At 42.8% G+C, this 25,455-nt stretch overlaps 2 long non-coding RNA genes across 2 annotated transcripts; both read left to right on the forward strand.

Moving 5' to 3' along the window:
• The first annotated feature begins 10,451 nt into the window (after window positions 1-10,451).
• Window positions 10,452-13,197, forward strand: LOC142153092 (uncharacterized). The gene is made up of 4 exons (XR_012691444.1): window positions 10,452-10,491; window positions 11,361-11,445; window positions 12,885-13,061; window positions 13,153-13,197. It is a non-coding gene; the product is annotated as an uncharacterized LOC142153092 (long non-coding RNA).
• A 2,640-nt stretch (window positions 13,198-15,837) lies between these two features.
• LOC142150216 (uncharacterized) lies at window positions 15,838-20,966 on the forward strand. The gene is made up of 3 exons (XR_012691071.1): window positions 15,838-16,178; window positions 19,275-20,442; window positions 20,740-20,966. It is a non-coding gene; the product is annotated as an uncharacterized LOC142150216 (long non-coding RNA).
• Window positions 20,967-25,455: the final 4,489 nt, after the last annotated feature.

A 25,455-nucleotide genomic window follows, 5' to 3' on the forward strand; every position in this document is an offset into this window, starting at 1 on the left:
TGCAAGGAGCTATTGGTCAGCAAGCTGTCCGCTGAACTGGGCCATGGCTTGATGAAGTCTCCTCCACATTCCCTGTTTTGCTCACACCATCAACTTGGTGGTGCAGAGCTTCCTACGAATCCTTTCAGTGCTGTGCAAGGTGCTGAAACCATTTGAAGTTGTGACGTGTGAAGTGAGTGCAGATTCTGCTAGTTTGAGCCAAGTCATTCCTTTAATTAGACTGTTGGAAAAGCAGCTTGAGAAACTGAAGGAGGAGATGAAAGCAAGCAATTCCGCAAAGTATGTTGGCCTTGTCGTTCAAGTACTTAATTCGCTTCACAATGATCCTCGAGTTACTAAGATCTTGAACTCGGATCTGTACGTTTTGGCCACTGTGCTTGATCCAAGGTTTAAGACCTTAATTGAGTTTTTGCTTAAAAATGAACGAGATGTGAACTTTTGCAAGGAGCTATTGCTCAGCAAGTTGTCCGCTGAACTGGGCCTTGGCTTGCCGACGTGTCCTCCTTCAGTTTCTCAAGCAGCTGCTGCTCGTAAAAAATTGAATTTTCAAAAAAGAAGCAGGGAAGATGCAGAGGGCAGACCAGAACAGTTTAACATCTGGGCTGGTTTGAAGGATTTTTTTAAAAAATATGTGACCTTGCCCATAATTCCATCCAATATCAGTATTAACATACAAAGGATGTGGAGGACTATTTTCAAGAGGTAAATGTCAGACAGTCCCTTTCCTTACTGGGAAGAAAAGCAGGCAATTTGCAAGTCCATGTACAAACTTGCTTTGCAATACTTAAGCTACCCACCCTCCAGTGTGTGCTCTGAACGAGTGTTCAGCACAGCAGGGAACTTAGTCAGTGATCGCCGTAGAAGGTTACTTCCCAAAAATGTGGAGAAAATGATGTTTATAAAAATGAACTACATCTTCCACGAGGAAGGCCTTCACCATGCAAGACATGCATGCACTGACTGTTCTCTAAAGGAGGATTCAAGCGGCGATGAATTGATAGTCTGTGATGATGACGTACACACTGATGAGGGTGAGGATGAAGCTCCAGATGATGACGATAACATCTTTTTAAAACTTTCTATTTAAGTGTAGGGTGCAATCTACTCCCAAAGAGGAAAGGGACTTGAGGCATTTCCATATCACGTACCGTCTTGAAAGGCTGCTGTTTTGGCAATTTCTCATTAGGGGTAGGGTGTCATACACAGACTGACCCCAAACTGGCTTTGTCCATTTCAGTTAATATTGTACAGTCTATAACGGCTGAATTTTTTGTCATTTTCTACAAGTGGCGGTGGGCCTATAGAGACAGAAACCAAACTGCCTTTGTCCATTTCTATTAATATTGTACAGTCTATAACGGCTGAATTTTTTGCCATTTTATACAAGTGGAGGTGGGCCTAGAGAGACAGAAACCAAACTGCCTTTGTCCATTTCTTTACATATTTAACTATAAGTGTTGGGTGTAATATACATTCAAAGATGATGGCTGCATATATTAGCAATTAATTCGACATACAAACCAGATTGTCTTCCTCTCCATCTATGGTTTGTGTGTCGAATTAATGAAGGCCTACCAGGAATTAAACTGTTTTTTTGATAATTTATTAGCTTTACAACTACATTACTTATCCAAGAAACAGGTGGAGCACTAAATTTGGTTCTTTTATGACCAAAAACATTGATTTTTGAACAAAATAGCAAAACCAAACGAAACCAAAACCAAAACTAAAACACGACGGTAATCCAGATCCAAAACCAAAACACGGGGGTCAGTGAGCATCTCTAGTTTGGATGGAGCTTGTGCACAGTTACACCACCAGAGGGGAAGTGATCACATTGTTAGACAAAGGGGTAACTTGGTAACTAAAGTTCTGACCTACCTTCTTCACTCCCTCTCTCCCTCCTTGCCCTTCCCCAGCCCCACTGTGCCCTTTTTCTAATTTGCCATTTTCAAATATGGCTTTTTCTTTACAACTCTGCCTATAAGACCAGCATTCTGGAGTCGTCATTTTACAGTTGCAGATAACACTGGTATTTGGCGTGTACTATTTAAGGAAGCCGCCAACGTAGGACCTGTAAGGTGTGTGTTTCTCCAACTGCAGACTCTGATGTACTTATCCTCTTGTGCATTTGTGCATCTGGATTTTCCGCTTTCTCTATCTTGGTTACATTCAGTTTGCCATTTTTTTTCTCAATACAGTGTGTGTATGTAATCTTCAGTTTCTTGGCAATCTGACGCATGGAATAGCCTACAGTTCTGCTCTTGGTTTCTGTTCCCCATAATTCCTTTACCTCCTTCCAGAAATACCCTGACAATCTAATTGAGGGTGACAATCTTTTCACAATACAAGCCTAAGGGCAAGAGATATGTGGCATGATGTCATTGTGGGTGAGTCCAGATCCGGTAAAGTCCTAAAACGTTAGAAATCAGGTAGAGGCTGCCGGTACAACCTCCTGAGTTTGCTCAGTCTTCATAGAGACCCAACATAGAGACACACTTAATCCATACTTAACTTCTTTTTCCTCCCCTCTGCAAGATCTCGGATGGGAGGTGAAGTTGTTTACCAAATGTGTCTTGTAATTTATTAGATTTATAGTTTATAAGATTACAAATCTTACTTCAACTTTCCACTTATACATATTTTTCTTTTATTAATGGTACACAATGAAATGTTACTTCCTCTGTCTCTTCCTATTGTCACAATCCTTTAATCTTCCACAACAATTGTAAATAGTTATTGCATTTTTGGGGTATTATGTTTTTAGGGCACTATTGGTATTTCAGGTCAGGCTCAGCAGCCTATTAGTAACATTTTAACGGAAAATAAAATACAGGTAGCCCACTATAGGACCATCCGGTGGGGGGACGCAGAGGACATCCTGCCCCTGGTAATGTCCCAGCATAAATGATAATAGGTGTTATTTCTACATCTTATTTTGTTTTAATTTAACAGGTGTTTTGCTCCCACTGTTGCGCAAACATAAATGGTTCTTTGTTTTTTGCTGATATTATAGAGATATACATAATGCTTCCAATCATAATTTTCTAGAAAGACAAATAATTCAAATTATCTAAAAGAAACAGAAAACTATTAATCACTATATATTGCACCACTTTAAAAACTTTCACATTTAATAAATAAATATTTAATAATCTACTGTAAATTATTGCAATTCTAGAAGCAACTAGGGCGTTCTGTGACTGTATAAAAGCACAATTTTGTAGGATTGTTTCTCTACAGGTAACAGATGTCTGAATTGACTACAAGTATACTAATCATTTACAATGAGGAGCGCAATATTCTTAACACACAAATTTTCCTAAAGAACAGTGATGATATTATAACTCACAGATTATAAACAATGACATTAGATATCTTTCTTTATACTGATATTTCCAAAATATATCACATACATTAACATTGTATTTTTTTTTATTATTTACTGCATGTATTGAAGTAATGAGGTGAATGGTAACTAAATATGTGCTGATTCTATTACATATATTACTTTCCTAAGTGCATATATTACATTTCCCAAACATAGACAGGCTTTTTGCCTTTCATAAGGGAGTAAAAGTACAGAAACATACTGCTTCAATTCTCTGATTTTGTTTTCCACCCCAATACTCACATGAAAAACACATTTCAATCATGTAAACATAGCAGAACATTTACTGACATGAAACTCCATTTTTGCAATTTCAATCCTTTCCTTGCCACAATTTAGAAGAAATACAAAAAAAGTCTGGAACAAAAATGCATTCTGAGTTACTGATGCAAAGTTCCAGTCCGTTGACTCTGCAAAGCAGATTTAAAAACCTTTCTGGAGTACTTAATGCAAATTACTATCCTAAATATGTTTTCCACACCAATCACCATCTTACCTTAAATTTCAGTTTTTCTCTACTCCCTCTTTCACTCACTGTCTGCCCTGACCTCTTCTTTTAGCTCTGTCCTTAACTTTTATATTGAGAAAAGCTATAATTGAATTTCTGCGACAAAGGAATGTTAAGAAAAAGTATAAAAGGTTTTATTAACAACATGAAAGCTAGCGCTGTGCAGGAGCACACCTGGGGGGGGATTCCTAGTGCCTGGAAACTCCCCTCACAAACTGTGACACTGTATGCTTGAGGTGGCTGGACCCTGCTACTTTTACAGCTTGTGTGCAGCTGGTTTCTGTCTGGACTGTTCCTCACATTTGGAAGAGGACGGAGTTAACAGCTTCTGAAACAATATTTGTGATCTTCCGGAGAGCTCACTGTGAGAGATATTCTGACAGGCCGGCAATCTGAACAGCTGTGGCTGTGAGAGGCATACATAGCCTAACAACTGGGAATCTTGCTTGACCTGAAGTCTGTTTATGTACTGATCTTTATCACTACTTCTTGGATGGTACTAAGGACAATAATTGATTTTAAGTGGAGGGAAGAGATTTCTTTCCACATAGAATACACCTTTCTTCTTTTGTTGTTTATCACTGCACAGAATTGTTTGTGGTAAATATAGCTGACTGATCTGGGCAGCACCAACAAAAATATTGGTGTAAAGCCACTAGACTTTGGTTGAAGAAAGTTTAATATTTAAATTAGAGATGGTCAATGACCCCCATGTCTTGGTTTTGGATTATCTTTGTGTTTTGGTTTTGGCAAAACCGCCCTTGCGTGTTTTGGTTTTGTTTGGTTTTGTTTTTCAATAAGTTAAAAAATTACATATTTTTGGGCTAAAATAACATAATTTAGTGCTCCACCTGTTTCTTGGATAAGGGAAGTAAATGTACAACTAATAAATGTCAATGAGCGCTGATCCTCCCCCCCCCCCCCCCCCCTTCCGGGATGTGTGCTTTTATCAGACACACACCAATCCAGGGTGCCAGACAACGCACTAACATAAGCTTTCGAAATTCATAGCAAAAAAGTCAGTTTGGTGTCTATTTGTATATTACACCCTACAGTTATAGTTTAAATTGAAAAGAAAGCAGCCTGCAAACACTGTACAATCAATAGAAATGCATCTTTTCTGTTTGGCTCAAGTGTATACCCAAACCTTATGAGTGCAAATTATGAGAAATACAGTTTAATCCCTGGTAGGTCGTCCTTAATTCTACAGCTGCACACACCAATCCAGGGTGGTAGCCAATGGTGTAAAAAGAGCTATAAAAAAATCATATTTATTCAATGTAATGTAACACTTGCCTGCAAATTTTAGAAACAAGCCTGCTTGTCTTCCTCTCCATCTTTGACTATTGGCAATGGAGCCATCGTCTTTGGGTGTATATGACACCCTACACTTATAGTTAAATAGAAAAAAAGCAAGCCTGCATAGACTGTAGAATAAAATAGAAATGGCCAAAGGCAGTTTGGTGTCTGTATATTACACCTCCACTTGTAGTTAAATAGAAAAGTCCCTTTTCTGTTTGGGGATAGATTACACCCTACACTTATAGTGAAAGTTTTAAAAAGATGTTGTCGTCATCATCTTCAGCATCATCCTCACCCTCATCAGTGTGTACATCATCATCACAGATTATTACTTCATCTCCACTGGAATCCGTCATTAGAGAACTGTTATTACTAGGATATCTTTGATGGTACAGGCCTTCCTCATGGAAGATGTAGTTCATTTTGATGAACATCATCTTTTCAACATTTTTTGGAAGTAACCTCCTACGTCGATCACTGACAAGGTTCCCGGCTGTGCTGAATACTCTTTCAGAGTACACACTGGAGGGTGGGCAGCTTAGGTATTGCAAACCTTGTTTGTACATGGGTGTCCAAATGGCTTGCTTTTCTTCCCAGTAGGGAAAGGGACTGTCTGACATTTCCATATCAATTACCTCTTGAAAATAATTCTCCACCACCCTTTGCATGTTAATAGTAGGATTGGATGTTATGGGCAAGGTCACACATTTTTTGGTAAAATCTTTCAAACCAACCCAGATGTAAAAATTGATGTGGTCTGCCCCCTGCGTCATCCCTGCCTCGCATTAGAAAGTTACATTTTTTCCGAGCAGCAGCTGCTTGAGAAACTGAAGGAAGAGACTGCGTCAAGCCATGGCCCAGTTCAGCGGACAGCTTGCTGACCAATAGCTCCTTGCAAAGGTTTACATCTCGTTCATTTTGAAGCAAAGACTCAATGTAGGTCTTAAACCTTGGATCAAGCACAGTGGCCAAAACGTACTGATCCGAGTTCAAGATTTTATTTACTCTTGGATCATTGCAAAGCGAATTAAGTACTTGATCTACAAGGGCAACATACTTTGCGGAATTGTTTTCTTTCATCTCCTCCTTCAGTTTGTCAAACTGCTTTTCCAATAGTCGAATTAAGGGAATGAATTGGCTCAAGCTAGCAGAGTCTGAACTCACTTCACACGTCACAACTTTAAATGGTTTCAGCACCTTGCACAGCACAGAAAGGTGTGATACGCTAACCATTCTGTGTCTCGTTTCTCACATAATGTGGATTATAGTACTCTTTATAGCCCTTGCTTTTGTTCCCCAGCTCACCAGACTACAACTGCATTGTCCAATTACATGTGGTTAAGGAGACATTGTAGTTCAATGTAAATATGTATATTGTGCATTATATATTGATGACTTGCAGTAATGTTATTCATTGTCCTTAAACTGAAGCCCGGAGGGTTATGGGTAAAGATCAGGTGGTGTCCACAATACAGGTGAGAGGGCTGGAGCTGCATTCATTCTCCCCCTCTCTCCTCTACAGGAAGCATGGAACAGCTGGGGACGTTCTGTCTGCATCCCAGTAGGGGGCTTCTGCGAAAGGACAGCTCATCTTCACTGCCCTGTCCAAACCCCTAGTCCTACACTGACCAATGGTTAAGAAGAATAGACCCAGGGGTTTGCCCACGGAGGGGAAAGACTGTGGAAATTATACCTGAGATATAAGGAACGACTCTGGGGGGGAAGGGTGTTCATTCTGGGATTTCATTCATGAAGAGTGCAAGATCTAGTTTTGAGTTATCGTTTTCTAACTAGAGTCTATATATGCAGCTGAGAGAGATCCATGGGTCGTGAAGTCAGGATAGCCAGGTGACTATAACTCCTTAAGCTAGTGGGGTAAGGGACAGATGATGTGGTAAACCTGCCTGACATTTATTTACCGTGTGTACATAATATTCTAGTGTTGTTTGTATGTCAATAAATATACTGTTGTACTTTTATAACTACATTTGCCTGACTGACTGAAAATCCTACAAGGTATTGGGTAGACTTCTCTGGCATAGGAAGGCACCCGTGGGTGGTCAGCCAGCGTGAAGTGGGTAGCATTGGGCCAGATAAACCCGGTATCTTCACAAAAGGATTCCCCACTGTGCAAGAGTGAAATACATTCCTCCTCCTTTCCCAATGTCATGGCTTGTGCAGTACGCTTGGATGGCTTTGCGCTGTTCCTCCATCCGCTGAAGCATGTACAAGGTGGAATTCCACCTTGTTAACACCTCTTGTTTAAGTTAGTGGCAGGGCAAGTTAAATTGTTCTTGGAGTTGCTGCAATCTCCTACATGCTGTGGCAGAATGCCGGAAATGTCCCGAAATTTTGCGAGCCACCGAAAGCATCTCCTGCACCTCACGGTTATTTCTTAGGAAGCTCTGCACTACCAAGTTTATAGTGTGAGCAAAACAGGGAATGAAATGGAATTCACCCAGCTGTAAGGCTCACACAATATTGTTGGCGTTATCAGAAATTACATATCCTGGGGAGAGTCCAAGTGGTATAAGCCATGTATCAATGACATCCCTTAGTTTTCGTAACAAATTATCAGCTGTATGCCTCTTAGTGAAGCTGATGATACAAAGAGTAGCCTGCCTGTGACAAATGTTATGTAGTGGTGTACATGCTGCTGCTGTTCCTGCTGGTGAAGGCGAATGACCAACCCAGTGGGCTATCACAGTCATATAGTCTTTGGTTTGCCCACTTCCACTTGTCCACATATCTGTGGTTAAGTGTACAGTGGGTAGAATGGCATTTTTGAGCGCAATGACTACATTTTTACAAACTTTTTGGTATAGTTGCAGAATAGCTTTACGGGAAAAATGGTGTCGCAATGGAATTTTGTAACGGGGACACAAAACCTCAATTAAATGTGAAAAACCAGCTGCTTTTATTGTGGATATTGGACACAGATCTAACACTAACATAGTAGCCATGGTGTCTGTGATCCGCTTGGTGACTGGGTGACAGCTGTCATATTTGCTTCCTCTAGCAAACGATTGTTTCACAGTTCATTGTTGTAAAGTAGTAGTGCTCTTTTTCTTGGCCTTCTTATGGGAGGAAGATTCACCCCCAGCAGCAGCAGTGGGACTAACGCATAAACATTCTTCAGAGGGATCAATTATAGTGCAGGAGTCATCGAGGCTTGCAGGGGCTTTTAATATAATTGTGGGGGAGGGGGGAAAGGGATTTTAATGTAAGTGTAGGGGGGTATTTTATGTGATGTGGGTGGAATGTGAAATATTAATTTCACAGCAGTTTGAGAGTGGATGCTTTTAATTTATAGGTGGGTGAAGGTTGGGGATATTTAGTTTAATAGTGGGGTTATGGCAGTCCTATTAATGGTGGAATGATGGGACTATTGAATGTTTGGCTGAGTTTGGGGAGAATGAGAGATATTTATTAAAAGAGAATGCTAATTTAATTGTTGGAAGGAAATAGTATTTACATTTAATAAATAAGGCTATTACTTTAATGTTTGGGTTGTGTGGGGAGAAATGGGTCTTTTTATTATAGGTGAATGACATTAATTTACTGTACAGTTGGTTGCTGCAGGACTTTTCCCAGTTTTACCTAGATGTTCACCTCTCTCCCCAATAGGTCTATCAAAAGTGGTTACCACCCATTCAAACCACTTCAGTTACCAGTTTTTAACCTCTTGTGCGCTTGTAACATTTATACATATAACACTTTCAGTCAACACATAACTAAATAATACGTTTAATTGAGGAGGCCGTGTGTTCCCAGCAGCTGGTCTTCCCTCTAGTAAATTAAGCAAATCTGTAAAAGGTTTTTGCAACAAGCCAACATTTTGGTGTTCATGTGGTGTATTTGTACATATCCAACAAGTAATTTGTTTAATTGCACGTCACATCAGGCCATGATACAGCTCTATAGGAAGTTGCTTAAAAAATTTGTTCTGCGTCCTCCTCACGCTGGCAGTATCGACCCCTTTCCTGGTAAAAACAGTTATCGGAGCCACCAGAAAGGGTGTGAATAAATCTCTTGCAATAGTTTGTAAAACCCAAGAATCTCTGGATGGCCTTTAGATTGTTTGGGCGCACCCTATCTGAGATAGCTTGAGCCTTGTTCTGCCCTTCTTCTACCTCTAGGGTGAGATTGATTTTCCTTGCAAATCGTTATTCCTCTGCTGAATCACACTGTGAGTCTCTACACTGGTTGCCTGTTTTCTACCAAATCCAATATAAAATACTTTTACTAACCTACAAGGCCATCAACAAAGCTGCACCAACATACATCTCCTCTTGTCTCAAAATATCTCCCAACTCGGCAATTCCGTTCTGCGCAAGATCTGCTTCTCTCCTCCACCGTCATTACATCCTCCCATTCCCAGTTACAGGACTTTTTTCAGGCTGCACCCACTCTATGGAATTCTCTCCCTCGCACAATAAGAATCTCCTCTGATCTACAAACTTTCAAGCGTTCTCTGAAAACCCACCTCTTCAGACAAGTTTATAGTATTCCTCAACCACCCTCTTAACCTCACTACATTACCCTATTACCACCCATTACACAATTTCACACAAGACAACTACCCCCTGACCAACATTGTTGTGTGACAGGATCATTTAGCTTATGAGTCACTTTTACCTTTGCAGTCTGGCTGGGCCGAAATGCAAAATGTAGACTTAGCTTTAGCCTCATGTGTCAAACTTCCATTGTCCCATAGATTGTAAGCTTGCGAGCAGGGCCTTCACACCTTTTTGTCTGTTTTACTCAGTTTGCTTATTAGTTTACTATGTTTGTCCCCAATTGTAAAGCGCTACGGAATATGTTGGCACTTTATCAATAAATGATGATGATGATGTTGAAATATCCTCCAACTTGGCTAGACCAGGTCCAGTGTCTACTTAGATGAGGCCTCTTTCTGACCTTTGCTGTCCTTAACTTTCAAGGAAACATAACAGGGTCTTTCTCAGGGTGACCTTGCCCCTCACTCCCCCCAACTGATTTGGGTAAAGTGGAACACACTATTTCCTCCATGCTGACCTTACCTTGAACCTGAATATTTTTTGTAATCTCTTTCTTGCTCTGCTGTAAGTCTGCATATAATAGTGACACGACCCCTCACTCTGGATTGGTGGAAAGAGGAGAAGGGGCTGGGTAACAATTTAAAGCAGGCAGTGTGCAGAGTGCACTGTTCTTCTCTGCCGCTTCTCTTATCTTACACAGTAGAAGATCACTGTCGGACAGCGAGTAGTATCTGGCTCATTTGGGACAGTGTATAAGGGAAAGTGGCATGGTATAAATGTATTTAAACGTCTTCCTAAATATCTGCATGCCAACACTGGAATGGAAATGATTATAAAACAATTAGAATGTTACAATGGAAAAATACCTTTTCACCAATACAGTTGGTGACTGCATTATCACTGATTTAGTAAGTGCTGCTTGTAGCTCATAGTATTTTATTTCAGTCGAGAAAAGGTTATTAGTCAGGTCCTGACTGTTTGCATGAATTTGCAGAACGACTTTGTGCATGCAGACATTGAGATTCCAGATAGATGAACAGGAGAAACCACCAGCAACCACTGCAGTGATAATCAGGGGGTGTTGTCTGGTTTTTGATGGCACGTGATTACTTGGCAATGGCCATTTACACCCAATAGTCTACCCACCCACATTTCAGTGCTAGATAAAGGGAACGTTGTCTTTTAAATGTACAAAGTGAAAGCTCTGGTGTAATGTTAGGAACAATTTTACTGGTAGCAGAAGCTAAGGGAAAAAACTTATGGCAAATATGAGGGAAAACATGTTTGGGGTACACACAGATGTGTTCTGAAAATAAAGCGCGAATAAGCAAAGTGGACACATCCCACCGCCACCACCAATTCTGCTTGTCAGATCAACGTGTTCCTCTTCACCAAATTACTCTGGAAAACATTCACATGATTGGTTAGGTGCACACTACTGGGAAGTGTATCTAACAAGTAATTTACTGAGCAGATATTTGTCCTTTTTTTGCAAATGGAAACCAAAATAAACTTTAAAACCCAAAAATCATGTGCTACTATGGTAAGCAAATGTGTGCAATTAGATGAATTAACATGTATTATATCGCTGTTATCACCTCATGGTGTATTGATTACGTTTCCATATCTGTTTGCTCAGGTGATGTAGCTGTGAAAATGTTGAATGTAACTGCACCAACGCCTCAGCAACTACAGGCCTTTAAAAATGAAGTCGGAGTGCTCAGGTAATCTCTAACAGTCTGATTCCCCCTATTATGAAATTGAATTTCATTATTGAAGTGAACCTGTTGCCTATACACTGTACCATTAGCCATTGTGTGGGCTAGTACAATACTTGTGAGCCTATCCATTAGGAACCACTGACCAAGTGTGAACTGAACCTATGAGAAAGTATCTAGTTTCTGCTCTAGGTGTCGGCGACATCACTCGGTTACTTTGTAAAAGCTGCTTTGTGGGGTCTGACCCTATATTTGTGAGAATGCAGCATATTTACATTTTTGGCCACTAGGGGCACTGCCCCATTTAACTCTATTATATTGAGTATGGTTTTATACCAGAGATGGGCACTGTGCACGAGGTGGAGGGCTGCAGGCGCATGGTCCTCCAGCCTGTATAGGGCCTGCACAGCGGGTATGCCGCCTGACCCCCCTGCACTGTGCCGAGGAGGTTGCGTGATGCAGAAGTCGGCTGTCCTAGTTCTGAAAAAATCGTGAGTGTCTGGGTGGGGGGTCACAGGTAAAGGTCCAGAGACCACATGTTGCCTACCAGAGTGTTTATACACTCCAATAGATCAGTAGATTGGTGAGGGTGACATCCCATCTGTGTGACACTGCTGTTTGTTATACTTATATTATTGGCCAAGCAGGCATTTTCCACTTCATCACAAAGCGTGGTTAGCAGTTCCTGCTATCAGACTCCCTCCCCATATGCCTAATTGGAGATTTCCACTTGCAACCTTACAAACCCCAAACAATGACACTTCCATACAAAACATATCCCAATACACAAAATACCTCCATCCACAAAGACTCATTGTGTCAGATATATACATCAGAAAGAAGGCATTTGCTTTAGAAAGGTTTAAACAGAAAAACTAATTTTCTACCCTGGTCTCAGAAATAACGATTTCCTATCACAAAATATACACAATATCAAAAATAAGTGCATGTGCAATTATATAAATAAGTGCCCTACGCTATTTCCTTTAAATAAATTTATACCAGAAGTTATTTATCAGTGATCCAGTCACAGAGGCCTTTGTCTTTACCACTATCTCCCAATACCCGACAACCCATTATATTAAATTCAGTAAAGTAAATTCTGTTTGAGATCTTTTATTAAAAGTGAAAGATATCGAACATTGTGTGTATAGATGTCCTATATATATATAACTGGTACACTATCATCATCACCATTTATTTATATAGCGCAACTGATTCCGCAGCCGCTGGTCAGAGAACTCACTCACATCAGTTCCTGCCCCATTGGAGCTTACAGTCTAAATTCCCTTACATACATACACACAGACACAGACAGAGAGACTAAGGTCAATTTAATAGCAGCCAATTAACTTACCAGTACAATAAGAGTGTTTTTTATGCTTCTGCTTCAGTCTGTGATGTATAGAACAGAGATGCTGAATAATTTGACCCTTTTGTTACAGGAAAAAATGATATGTAAACATCCTGCTTTTCATGGGCTATTCTACCAAAACCCAGCTGGCAATAGTGACCCAGTGGTGCGAGTGGTCCAGCCTTTACCACCACCTACACATCATAGTGACCAAATTTGAGATGATTAAGCTAATTGATATTGCGCGGAAGATGGCACAAGGCATGGAGTAGGTAAGACTTTATGGCGATATGTATGGTTATAAAGAATTTCGGACGTTGCTACTTCATACTGTAATATTTTTCCGTTTTGTTTTCCAGCTACTTGCACGCCAAGTCGATCATCCACAGAGATCTGAAAAGCAATAGTATCCTTTTCAAACATGGCGGCCTTTCTTGTATGCAAATCGGCCTCACACATTGAAGGCAAAACCAATGGTCAGGAAATTGCGCCATATGAATTTCTGTCCACGATTATTGGTTTAGTCTGCTGTAGGGATTGCTCTTCAACACTTGACCATTTGATATCACAGAAACTCAGCATATGTGATTTGGTACCCTGTATAAAATAAACTGTTGGCTCAATCTTAAACTTCTCTGTCTCAATTAGACAACCCCTACCAGGATCTGAATGCTCAGTCTACTTAAGATTATATACATTTACATCTCTTTCCTGCCATTGGGAGACACTGCAACCAGGGATATAATAGATGGACGTGGAGCAAGAGTACTTTAATATTAAATTGTTCAATGGGTCGCTCCTTCTTTACTATGCCCCTGCCATTTAGAATCCTCCTCTGCAGTTTGCAGTAGGGTGTTTTTTCTTAGGGCTCATGTCCTCTGTATTGTAATGAATTTTAACTGTATTTATGCATTCAGGATGATCGGGACACCTCCCAGGGAGGGAAGTGCCTGTCGGCCGCCTCTACTCTGTGTCCCTGTTTTGTTTTGGGGGGGGGTGCGTAGCCGTCGGGCTTCCCTTTCCCCAGCAGCCTGCCAGCTCCTCAATGCTCACACTGAACCGCGGTGACTGTCAGTGTGATCCCCTAGAAACAAGCAGCGTGTCTCAGCGGGGAATACCTCCGTAGCAAATCTCCTTCAAGGAGAGAACTGCTTTGGCTTACAGAATTATGCCTGTCGGCTAAGTAACATCAGTGCTCCGGAGGGGGAAAGACACATGCCAAAACAGATCTATGCAATAGCAAGTGCCAAAACTGTTCTCTCCTACACAATGTACCGTACAAGGGGGAGAGCAGCAGACATCGGAGAGAGCACTTCCTGGTTAGAAGCCAACCATAAAGCTCATGAGGGGCATGTTTTCTCATTGGTTTCTCCTAAGCAGAGACCCCTATTTTCTGACTTCACATCGCTGCAGTTTCCTGCTCTGTCCCCTCATCTGGTGCCGTTTTTCAGTCATTTTAGTAATTCTCTCCTTATACTACTTGGTATACACGCTTATTTTAACGTGTATTTGTGACCCATTTTATGGTCATCTTAATATCAGGTTTAACTAAATGACTGAAGTGTAGTGTTTTAGTACCTTATTGTACCTCAATAGTGTTATAAAAAAAACTACACACCAGAGAATGAAAAAAATGAGACCTCATCTATTATATCACCAGGTCTGAAAAAGAGCCCTCCAAGACTAAAGGGTCCTAGAAAGTCATTGCAACACTATACTTGCGCCAAATGTAATTCTAAATAATCTTGTGGGCAGTCTGATCACGGCACTTGGTCTCACGCGCAGGGCATCCGGGTCAGTGCTCTTAACCGGCTAGGGCTAAATCACTGGCTGCATCCATTGCTGAGGTTTCTGTGGTAACTACTCATTTTCCTACATACATTCCTGTATCCCAGCCTCTGCCTACCATTGGTGGAGCCTCCCAGGCAGAGGCGGGGGTTCTTCCTTATTGGAACGCCTCGTTAGTACCACTCATAGGAAGACAGGCAAGTTCCCTGTTCTTGAATTGCTTCAGAACATTGTTTCTTATCTGAGGATGGAGTCAATTCAGGAGTCTAAGGGGGGGACACTTGTAGTGTAGAGGATACCTCTGGAACTCAAACCGTGGGTGATATGGGCTTGGAGGTTCATCAAACTAGGATTTGTGGAGTCTCAGTCTGCATATTCTTCTGACTTCTCTTTATTTTTAAAAGACAAAACTAGACAGTCTGTTTCCCTCCGTTGCCTCAACACTTGCCGATGGTTTCAGAAGCTTGGTAAAAAAACCTGACAAAAAGTTCCAGATGGTGGGAGAAATTTAAATCTCTTTACCTCTTACCAGCAGAGGAGTCTGTTAATTTGAAAAATTCACCCAAGATAGATTCTCCCATTTGTTTTCTCTTTAGATCCACCAAATTACAGCTACAGGGAGCAGCCTTGTTCTGAAACACTATAGGCAGGAAGTTTATTCTCTTTGGGTCCACCTATGTGGCCGAAGGATGTTTATGTAGACCATTCCTTTCTATGGCCTGGGTAAACAAGGCTATAAAAAAATGGGTGGAAGAGTTGTCAAGACGGTGGGGGCCCGTCTTCTGCAGTTTCAGGCTGTATCCTGGATTCAGGGGGTAGTGTCAAGGGGTTATGTCCTTGATTATATCCTATCGACAGATTCTTCACCACAGGCTTCCCCTTCTGCAGGCTTAGAGCCCTGACCCTCGGTGAGGCCACCCAGAAGCTTCTGGTGTAATAGTTACGGTTCCTCCTCTCAAAAGAGACCCCAAAACCGGATGGAACGCTTTGTCTGATCTTTGATCTCTGGACCCTCAACAAGCACAAGGTTTGGGTTCTGGAATTGAAGATGAAGTTGTTGGGGTCAGTGATAGCAGGCATGGGGAAAAAAAAGTTGAGTTTCTTGCGTACTTGGATATAAAAGATGCTTACCTCCATGTTCCCTTTTGAGAGGGTCATCTGTGTCTCCTTCGACTTGCAGTATACTATGTACACTAGCAGTTCAGGAATCTGCTCTTTGGCTTAGCTACTGACCCAAGGGTCTTCCCCAAAATTATGGCCATCCTGGCGTGCCTCCTGCATTCTCAATGCTTAACTATCGTACCTTATTTGGGCGACCTGTTAAATGCGCCATCCAAATCACTACTTTAGCACATTTGAACCATCCCAAGCCTTCCTTGATTCTAGCACAACAAATGAGGTTTCTTGACTTTGACACGGTTTGTCAGAAGGTGTTTCTCCTGGAGGACAAGGTCCTTTCCATTCCGAGCAAGACCAAGGCCTTGCTGGCCAAACGGGAAGGGTCTCTTCTCAGGTGCATGAAATTGCTGTGGACCTTGGTATCTTTTTTGAGGAGGTGCTCTTCGCACAGCTTCATTCTGAGATGCTTCAGCGGAATGTCACGGGCACTAGGAGTCTTTACCCAGGGATCACCAGGTGGTAAGCTTACCAGAGCAATGTAGATGGTAATAGTGTGCTCTGGTAGCAGGGTGATCACGGAACAGGCAATAGTAGATGATGAGATGCTCAGGAAAGTCTATGACTAGCAGCACTGGTAATATGGAGGTAATAATACACGAGGAACTGTATGGACAAGGGCAAGTGGAGGTAGTCAGTGGTCTGCGATAGCAAGTTGTACCACTGCTATAGTGAGGCGGAATGTCCAACAGAAACAAGGAGGTGATGAGAGTCAGCGGTCTGCGGATAGCAAGTGGTACCGCTGTCTGAGTGAAGGAATGGAATCCAAGTGGAGGTATCCGGGAAGTCAGTGGTCTGCGGTAGCAAGTTGTACCACTGCTATGTGAGAGGAATGGAACAGGTGATACCGGAACAGGAATCAGTGGTCTGCCTTCAGCAAGTTGTACCACAGAATATATAGGTGAGGAGGTGTACGGGGAGAGACTGCAACACAGGATGTACACGGGCACATTAAACACGATCCACAGTAATATGCACAATATATATATATGACTGAACAGGTCTGCAAATATAGAAAGTCTCTTGAAGTAATCCAGCACAAGATAACACAGTCAATGATGGCAATAGACTCAGCGGATAGCAGACTCCAGAGGAGAACCAACACAGTCCAGCAAGATATGCAATACACCAGCACAGTCAATGAGAAGTATGCATACCGTGGTTCAGAAGGCAGTCAGATAGGAATGTAGTGATACCTGGGCGGCAGGAGGCCGACAGGATGAGAAGTCCCTGGATGCAAGAGGCAGGGGTCTAGTAGGTGCAGCGCACAGGTAAGTAGACCAACAGGGACACGAATCCACAGGAATCAGTAACACATGGAACTGGACTCATGGAGGACCCAGGAGAATGGAGATGATCTAGCAGAGGAGTAGCTGATGAGATACGAATCCAATGCTGACAGGAGGGTAGAGACCAGCGGGAAACAGGAAGGCGTGGAGAGCGGATCAGCAGTAGATGGACGATAGCGCTGGCAGCGGCAGCAGGACTCTGCGGACCCACGGAAGAGATGAGATGAGGCTGACGTGCGCAGGAGCAGTGGATAGGAATCAACTAGCAGTCACGATGATGAACACAGGCGAGTTGCCAGCTGGAGGCTGTAGTGCACGGAGGCAGCGGATAGGAATCAGCTCACAGTCACGATGATGAACACAGGCGAGTTGCCAGCTGGAGGCTGTAGTGCACGGAGGCAGCGGACAGGAACCAGCTCACAGTCACGATGATGAACACAGGCGAGTTGCCAGCTGGAGGCTGTAGTGCGCGGAGGCAGCGGATAGGAATCAGCTCACAGTCACGATGATGAACACAGGCGAGCTGCCAGCTAGAGGCTGTAGTGCACGGAGGCAGCGGCTAGGAATCAGCTCACAGACTTGATGATGAACAGGTGAGTGGATAAGGAGAGAAGGCTGTAGTGCACGGAGGCAGCGGATAGGAATCAGCAACCAGTCACAATGGAATATAATAGCGTTGAAGTGGTATAGGAGACTGTAGTGCACGGAGGCAGCGGATAGGAATCAGCTCACAGTCACTATGGAATATAATAGCGTTGAAGTGGTATAGGAGACTGTAGTGCACGGAGGCAGCGGATAGGAATCAGCTCACAGTCACGATGATACAGTTGATGGTAGAAGTGGTGTGGGAACCACAGTAGTAGAAGTGGTTTGGAAACCACAGAGGTAGAAGTGGTTTGGAAACCACAGGAATCAGCAGCGCTGAATACACGAGGAAACACAGGAACACCTTCAGAGACTCATGGGGAATGAGACTCCAAGATCAGGCCATGACAGACCCAGATACGGAACCTACCGCCAAAGAGATGCTGCAGCATCTGGTCAGCCGTGTGGAGCAACAGGATGCCCGCCAACAGCTGTTACTTCAGTGTTATCAGTCATTAACCTCCCAAGGAACATCTGGACAGACTGTGACAGCTACTCCTGAGGCTCCTGTGCTTTCCTCCGTTTCCCCAGTGCCATCCCAGGTGTCTACAGCTTCCACGCTTCACCTGCCTACTCCGTCAAAGTACGATGGAGACCCCAAAACTTGTAGGGGTTTCCTGAACCAATGTTCAGTCCATTTTGAGCTCCAACCTCAAAATTTTTCTACCCATCGTTCCAGAGTGGCCTATCTTATCTCTTTGTTTTCAGGACAAGCCCTGGCTTGGGCCTCCCCTCTGTGGGAAAGAAATGATCCAATATTACAAGATAGTGCCAAATTCATTTCTACATTTCGAAGTGTGTTCGATGAACCAGGTCGTGTGACCTCCGCTGCTTCCAGCATCCTCCGCCTACGACAAGGATCTCATACAGTGGGCCAGTACGTCATTCAATTTAGGATCTTAGCCTCTGAACTTCAGTGGAACACTGAAGCCCTAGTTGCCGCCTTCTGGCAGGGGCTCTCCGATAAAATTAAAGATGCACTGACTACTCAAGAGCTTCCTTCGTCACTTGAAGATTTGATCTCTCTTTGCCATCGTGTTGATATGAGATTTCGTGAAAGGGAGGCTGAGAAAACAACTTCTGCTAAAGCACCTCTTCGTTCTAACCCTCAATTTCGTCCAGTTTCACCCTCTGTGATTCCCATGGAGATAGGACGTTCCAAATTATCTTCCGAGGAGAGAAAACGAAGAGTAAAGAATAGACTCTGTATCTATTGTGCTGATCCCACTCATATTCTCAGCTCCTGCCCTAAGAGATCGGGAAATGCCAGGCCCTAACTAGTTCTGGAGAGGTGAAGTTAGGGTCCCTGGAGTCCTCTCCATCTTCCATGAAATCTAAAGTCTGCGCTTTTGATGTTACGATTTCCTCTGCTACCAAAACCTTTGAGTCACAGGCATTAATTGATTCCGGAGCAGCAGGAAATTTTATTTCCAAATCATTAGTAAATCAATGGTCTCTACCAGTGATTACCTTAAAAACACCCATTACTGTGACGGCTATAGATGGATCACGTCTCCTCAACGGTCTCATCACTCAGAGTACGTCTCCAGTAACACTTCAGATTAGTGCCCGTGACACGGAAGCTTCTCTGAAAATGGTCCAAATCCACCTTCCATCCGGACAGGCAGATCATCACTTTATCTGTGGCCACACATCAGTCCTCACTTGGTGGTTGTCAAGAGCCAATCATGCAGAAGGCCAGTTCTTATGAACTTGGCTGTGGATCTTGGTCACTTGAGCACCAGTCTGTCTGGGTGGGGAGCGGTCATATTTCCTCTTTATTCAGGGACTCTGATCTCACCAGGAGTCTTTATTGCTCATCACTGTCCTGGAGCTGAGAGCAATCTACAGAGTACTTGTGCAGCATCAGGCTGTCCTGGCCGGAAAATCCAATTGAACAATTCTACAGTAGTAGCCCACCTCAACCATTGGGGGAACACAGTGCAATATATCCTGGACGGAGCACTACATCAGTGATACCTGTTATAATCATCCCAGGGGTGGGGACCTGGGAGGCAGATTACCTCAGCCGAAACAAGTCTCTGTCTGGGAGAGTGGACCTTTCATGCAGATGATTGTCCTGCTGGTTCAGTGCTGGACTTAGCCAGAGGTAGATCTCATGGCATCACATCTGAACTTCGAAGTCTGTGTAGTGGGAAATCCAATGACTGGGTACACAAATGCCATGACGATACCCTGTAAACTTCGTCTGGTGGACTTTTTCCTACTAATTCCAATTCTTCCGTGGGTGCTGAAGAAAACGGACAATGGTTCCAGATAGGAGGGGCATGTTCAGGGAGAAACTGATCTTTCAACAGTTTAATATCAAAGTGCCTTTGCTCTATGTCCACCTACTATACCCTATGGTTGCCTCTATTGTACTCCGGAGAAGTGGATTTTGTAGTGAGTAAAAATCCCCTTGTTTGCTTGATCCCACCACTTAACTGTCGGGTGATAGTGTGAACATCCTGTACGGTCCTGACATGAACGCACTCCATTGTAGTAATGCTGTCTCAAATGTTGTACGGCATTGCAGTAACCTTGTAAAGCTGGTTTACTTCTGTATGTGAGACACTTTCCATAAAGCTGTGACCCCACTGTAACCTTGTCTGTCTGTAGGCTCCAGAGGTCATTCGGATGCAGGACAAGAACCCCTACAGCTTTCAGTCAGATGTCTACGCCTTTGGCATAGTTCTATATGAATTGATGACTGGCCAGCTACCTTATCAAAATATCAACAACAGAGACCAGGTAACTATTATGTGGGTTTTTTGTGCAAGGTGGGATAAAGGGTTTCTATTAATCATGTTGCAGTTACGTTCTGCAGCATATTTCAATTTACATATCCTTTTGGTCTGTCAAGAGATTGGGGATTAGGGACCTGGCGTGTTCCCGAAATCGTAAAGGACCAAGAATACACCGAGCTGCAAACGCCAACTTCTTTTATACTACTAGACACCATGTTCATTGTGAGATACAAATGAGAATAATGTAATGGAAAATTAGTCATTTTGTTTTCTAAAACCACAATATATTTTTATTTTGAAGATCATATTTATGGTTGGGAGAGGATATTTGTCTCCAGACCTCAGCAACGCTCGGAGTAACTGTCCCAAAGCAATGAAGAGGTTAATGGCAGACTGTCTGAAGAAGAAAAGGGATGAGCGGCCCTTATTCCCACAGGCAACGAGAGCTTCAGTAACTGTAGATTGGCCGCCATTTCCAGCACTTACAGTATGTCCACAGTGCAGCAGCTCTGACGCATCTGTACGATAATCAGTGTTTGCAACTGCTTCTTCCATATTGTGCGTCATCTCGGTGTAGAAAGATTAAATTCATCCAGTCCTCCTGAAAAGAAATACTCGGAATCTGGAATCTTTATTTGTAGATAGATATTTATAATATCTATTTAACATATATATAATACTTATATGTTAATATATTTATAAGTATATATGTGACTGGATCACTATTAAATAACTTTGGGTAAAAAAATTATTTAAAGCGAATAGCGCAGGGCACTTATTTATGTAATTGCATTTGCACTTATTCTTGTTTAGTGTAAGATAGGAAGTCATTATCTCTGAGACCAGGGTAGAAAAATTTGTCTCTGTTTAACCTTGCTAAAGGATATGCCTTATTTCTTTTTTTTTAAAATTTTTATTTAGAAACCGCAGAAACAAAAGAAGTAACATACTAATAAAAAATAGAAGACCCAAATTGGCACATGTAAAATTTAGCCCTAGCGTAATTTAGGAAGCAGAGCTGAAAGAAGAAACAGGGTACTCTATTACTTTTTAAGACTTGAAAACATTTATGGTAAAGCGGTGGTTTTGTTTTTTGTTTTTGGGGTGGGGAAGGGGGGGGGATGAAGCGGAGGGGAGGAAGGGGGGGGTGTAGGGTTTGGTTATACGAATCAAACAGTACCCGGAACAGGAGATTGTTGCCACTTAAACCACGGTGTCCAAACTTCCCGGAATCTAGGGACAGTGTCATTTAGTAGAGCAGAGATATGTTCCATAGAGGAGATGAACCAGATACAATTAAGCAGCTCTGTTTTAGAAGGAGCGGACGGCTGCTTCCATGCTCTTGCAATAAGTAGCTTGGAAGCCTGGTAGATATGGGCGATTAAACAGTTTTCGGCCTTGCTAATATCAGGAATAGGTTGATTTAGCAATACCTGAGCCGGTACCTTAGTAACTCGGATTCCAGTTACCTTACGTGTAATAGCCAGAGTTAGATTCCAGAAAGCCTGAACAACCGGGCATTCCCACCAAATGTGCAGGAAACTACCCTTAGCTCCACACAAACGCCAACAACGGTCAGAAGCAGATGGGTACATACGGTGTAGTTTTTCTGGGGCTAGGTACCAGCGCGAATAAATTTTAAAGCAATTTTCTTAAATGCCTGCGTTTATGGAGACCTTTGCAGTTCTCGCCCGAATGATAGACCACTCCTCGCTGTCCAGTGTTATCCCCAGGTCTTGTTGCCAAGCCTCCTCGTGAGGTTCGGGAGTTTGGTCCAGAGGGGCTATGAGCATGCGGTACAAAATGGAAATGTTTCCCCTGTGTCCCGCCAAATGTATGCAATGCCGCTCAAATGGGGATCTTTTATGCAATCGGGTGGATCTGGTTTGTGACTGTATAAAGTTCCGAATTTGTATATATTGGAAATGAGCCGATAGTGGCGGATGGCATTTATTCTGAATTTCTACATATGAGACAGTTGCGGTTTCCCCCACAGTGTGGAGGAAGCGTTCCATTTTATGCCTTTTCCACCAGTCGGCCATCGCCTCTGACCTACCTGGTTGAAAAAGTGGGTGAGTCCAGATAGGTGTCAAAGGTGACGGGTAAAGTGCCAGGCTATGTTTTTTGTTGGCCAGATCCCAGGAATTTAGTGTGAAAGATATGGAGGGGCAAGAGTATGCCGTGGCAGGTCTACTGGATCTGGGAAGCCATGGTAGGTGATGCACGGGGGCGACTGGTGACAAAGCATTTTCAATGTCCACCCACTTTTTCAAGCCTGGTCTAAGGTGCCAAGAAAGGACAAAACTTAACTGAGTAGCCAGAAAATATTCATGTATTAGCGGAAGGCCGAGGCCTCCAGCATCTTTGGGCTTAGCCAGCATGGTCATCCTCAATCTAGGTTTCTTTCCTTGCCATATAAACCGGTTGCAGGTCGATTGGAGCGTTATTAATATTTTGCGAGGGATTGGTACTGGGAGAGTTTGAAATAAATAAAGTAGGCAGGGAAGAATGTTCATCTTAATTACCTGAATTCTGCCTACCCAGGAGATGTACATGGGTTCCCATTTAGATAAGTCACGTTGGATATTGGTTAGTAGAGGTAGATAGTTTGAAATGTAAAGACCAGAAAAGTGTTTAGTGATATTTATCCCCAAATATCTGATTGAATGAGGCCGCCATTGAAATGTAAAAGACTGTTGGAGAGCTTCTCTAGTGGAACGGGAAATATGAAGTGGTAATGCCTCAGATTTAGAGTCATTGATTTTGTAGCCCGATAGCTTACCAAAATGTTCTAGTTCTAACATTAAATTTGGAAGCGAAACCATCGGGTTTGTCAATGTTAGTAATACATCGTCGACAAAGAGGGAGATTTTATATTGTTCCCAGCCCAGGGAGATACCAGTTATGTCAGGATTGCAGCGTATTTTGGCTGCTAGGGGTTCAATGCATAGAGCAAACAGTAGGGGGGACAGCGGGCAGCCTTGTCTTGTGCCATTGTAAAAACAACACTGCCCAAGTGAGGCAAGAGGAGTGTTGTAAAAAGTGTCTTTGATGTAACTAAGTTTCAGTAATGATTGTCCAGCTGTCCTTACAATAATTTGACAATGAGGAATAAACATGAGATGACCATATCAGTTCAATATCATTTGGCCTCCATATTCCTCCAAATTGTTCTTGAAGCAATTCTATCTTCAGCTGATAAGGACGGAGGCCCTAAATGTAGGATGTCTGTTCCTCCCTAATTTTCTTTTGGGACTGGCTTGTGATGTGTACATGGCAGCTGTTTGGGAATCCAGTGACAAACTTGTTCTTTTCACACAGTTGTTCAATGTTTCCACCTAATCTTTTGTACAGCTCAGTTGTATGGCCTGAGTTCAATCTCTACTCTGTATGCAAGGACAATTCACTTCAGGATACACAGTGACTAGGCCTAACCATTATATATATATCTGTATACACATATACAAGCTAGTCCAGGGCCGGACTGGCCATCTGGCAGTTCTGGCAAATGCCAGAAGGGCCGATGACCAGATGGGCCGGTTACTAGCTGGCCGACCCCACTGCTCAGCACACAGACTGTCATGCCGAATTCCAGCATGACAGCCTGTGCGCTGAGCAATGGGGCCGGCCCTATACTAACTTCCTTGTTGCTGCGCCTCCCCTCCTTCCCTATGAAGCTCTCGGCGATCAGTATCACATGGGACGCGCACCATGTGATCGGTGCCGTCCCATGTGTTAAAGGAGACTACAGAGCGCGCCGCGGAGCAGAGCAAACAAGGTGAGGGAGGGTAGTTTGTGTGACAGTGCATCTAAAGAGTGTTTTATGTGGGACAGTGCATCTAAAGAGTGTTTTATGTGGGACAGTGCATCTAAAGAGTGTTATATGTGGGACAGTGCATCTAAAGAGTGTTTTATGTGGAACAGTGCATCTAAAGAGTGTTATATGTGGGACAGTGCATCTAAAGTATGTTTTATGTGTGATAGTGTAACTATAGTATGTTTTGTTTGTGACATGGTATGTTTTGTGTGTGACAGTGTAACTATAGTATGTGTGTGTGTGGGGGGGGGGGGGGGGGGGGGGCGGTGCGACTATAATGTGTGTGTGTGGGCCGGTGTATGACTATATTGTGTGTGTGGGGTCGGTGTATGACTGTAATGTGTGTGTGGGGGCCGGTGTATGACTATAATGTGTGTGTGGGGGCCGGTGTATGACTATAATGTGTGTGTGGGAGCCGGTGTATGACTATAATGTGTGTGTGGGGGCCGGTGTATGACTATAATGTGTGTGTGTGGGGTCGGTGTATGACTATAATGTGTGTGTGTGTGGGGTCGGTGTATGACTATAATGTGTGTGTGTGGGGTCGGTGTATGACTATAATGTGTGTGTGGGGGCCTGGTGTATGACTATAATGTGTGAGTGTCAGGGGGGGTCTTAATATAATGTGAGAGGTAGGCTATTAATCTAATGGTGAATTGCAGATGGGGGCTAATTATTGGGTGCTATTTTATTTGTGGGGTGATGGTGGGGCAATTTAATTTAATAGTGGGGCCTATCAATTTAAGATGAATTGGAGTTGATTTTAAATTGATTGGATTTTTAATTTAATGCTGGCGTGGTTTGGGCGCTGTTAATTGAATGTCAATTTCTAGCTTGGGTCGTTTGGAAGGAGGGAAATAGGTTTATTTATTAAATGGGAATATTATTAATTTAATGTCAGGGTTAGTTGGAGGGAAATAGATGAATTTATCAAATGTAAGTACTAGTATTTTAATGTTGAGGCTGGAGGGAGGCCTAATTTTCAAATGTGGGTGCTATATTAATTTAACAGCGGTGCTGGTTGAAGTTTTCTAAATTTAATGTACTCATTTTTTTTCCAAATAGGCCATCCAACATCCCAGGATCCAGACAAGCAGCAACTGATCTAAAGACACCAGCAGCCACAAGTGGTGACAATGACAAGACAGGTAGGAGAGACCAGGACAGTCTGCCAACTGTCCTGAATTTGGTGGGTGACTG

The sequence above is a fragment of the Mixophyes fleayi genome, chromosome 4, assembly GCF_038048845.1.
Source record: "Mixophyes fleayi isolate aMixFle1 chromosome 4, aMixFle1.hap1, whole genome shotgun sequence".
NCBI lineage: Eukaryota > Metazoa > Chordata > Amphibia > Anura > Limnodynastidae > Mixophyes > Mixophyes fleayi.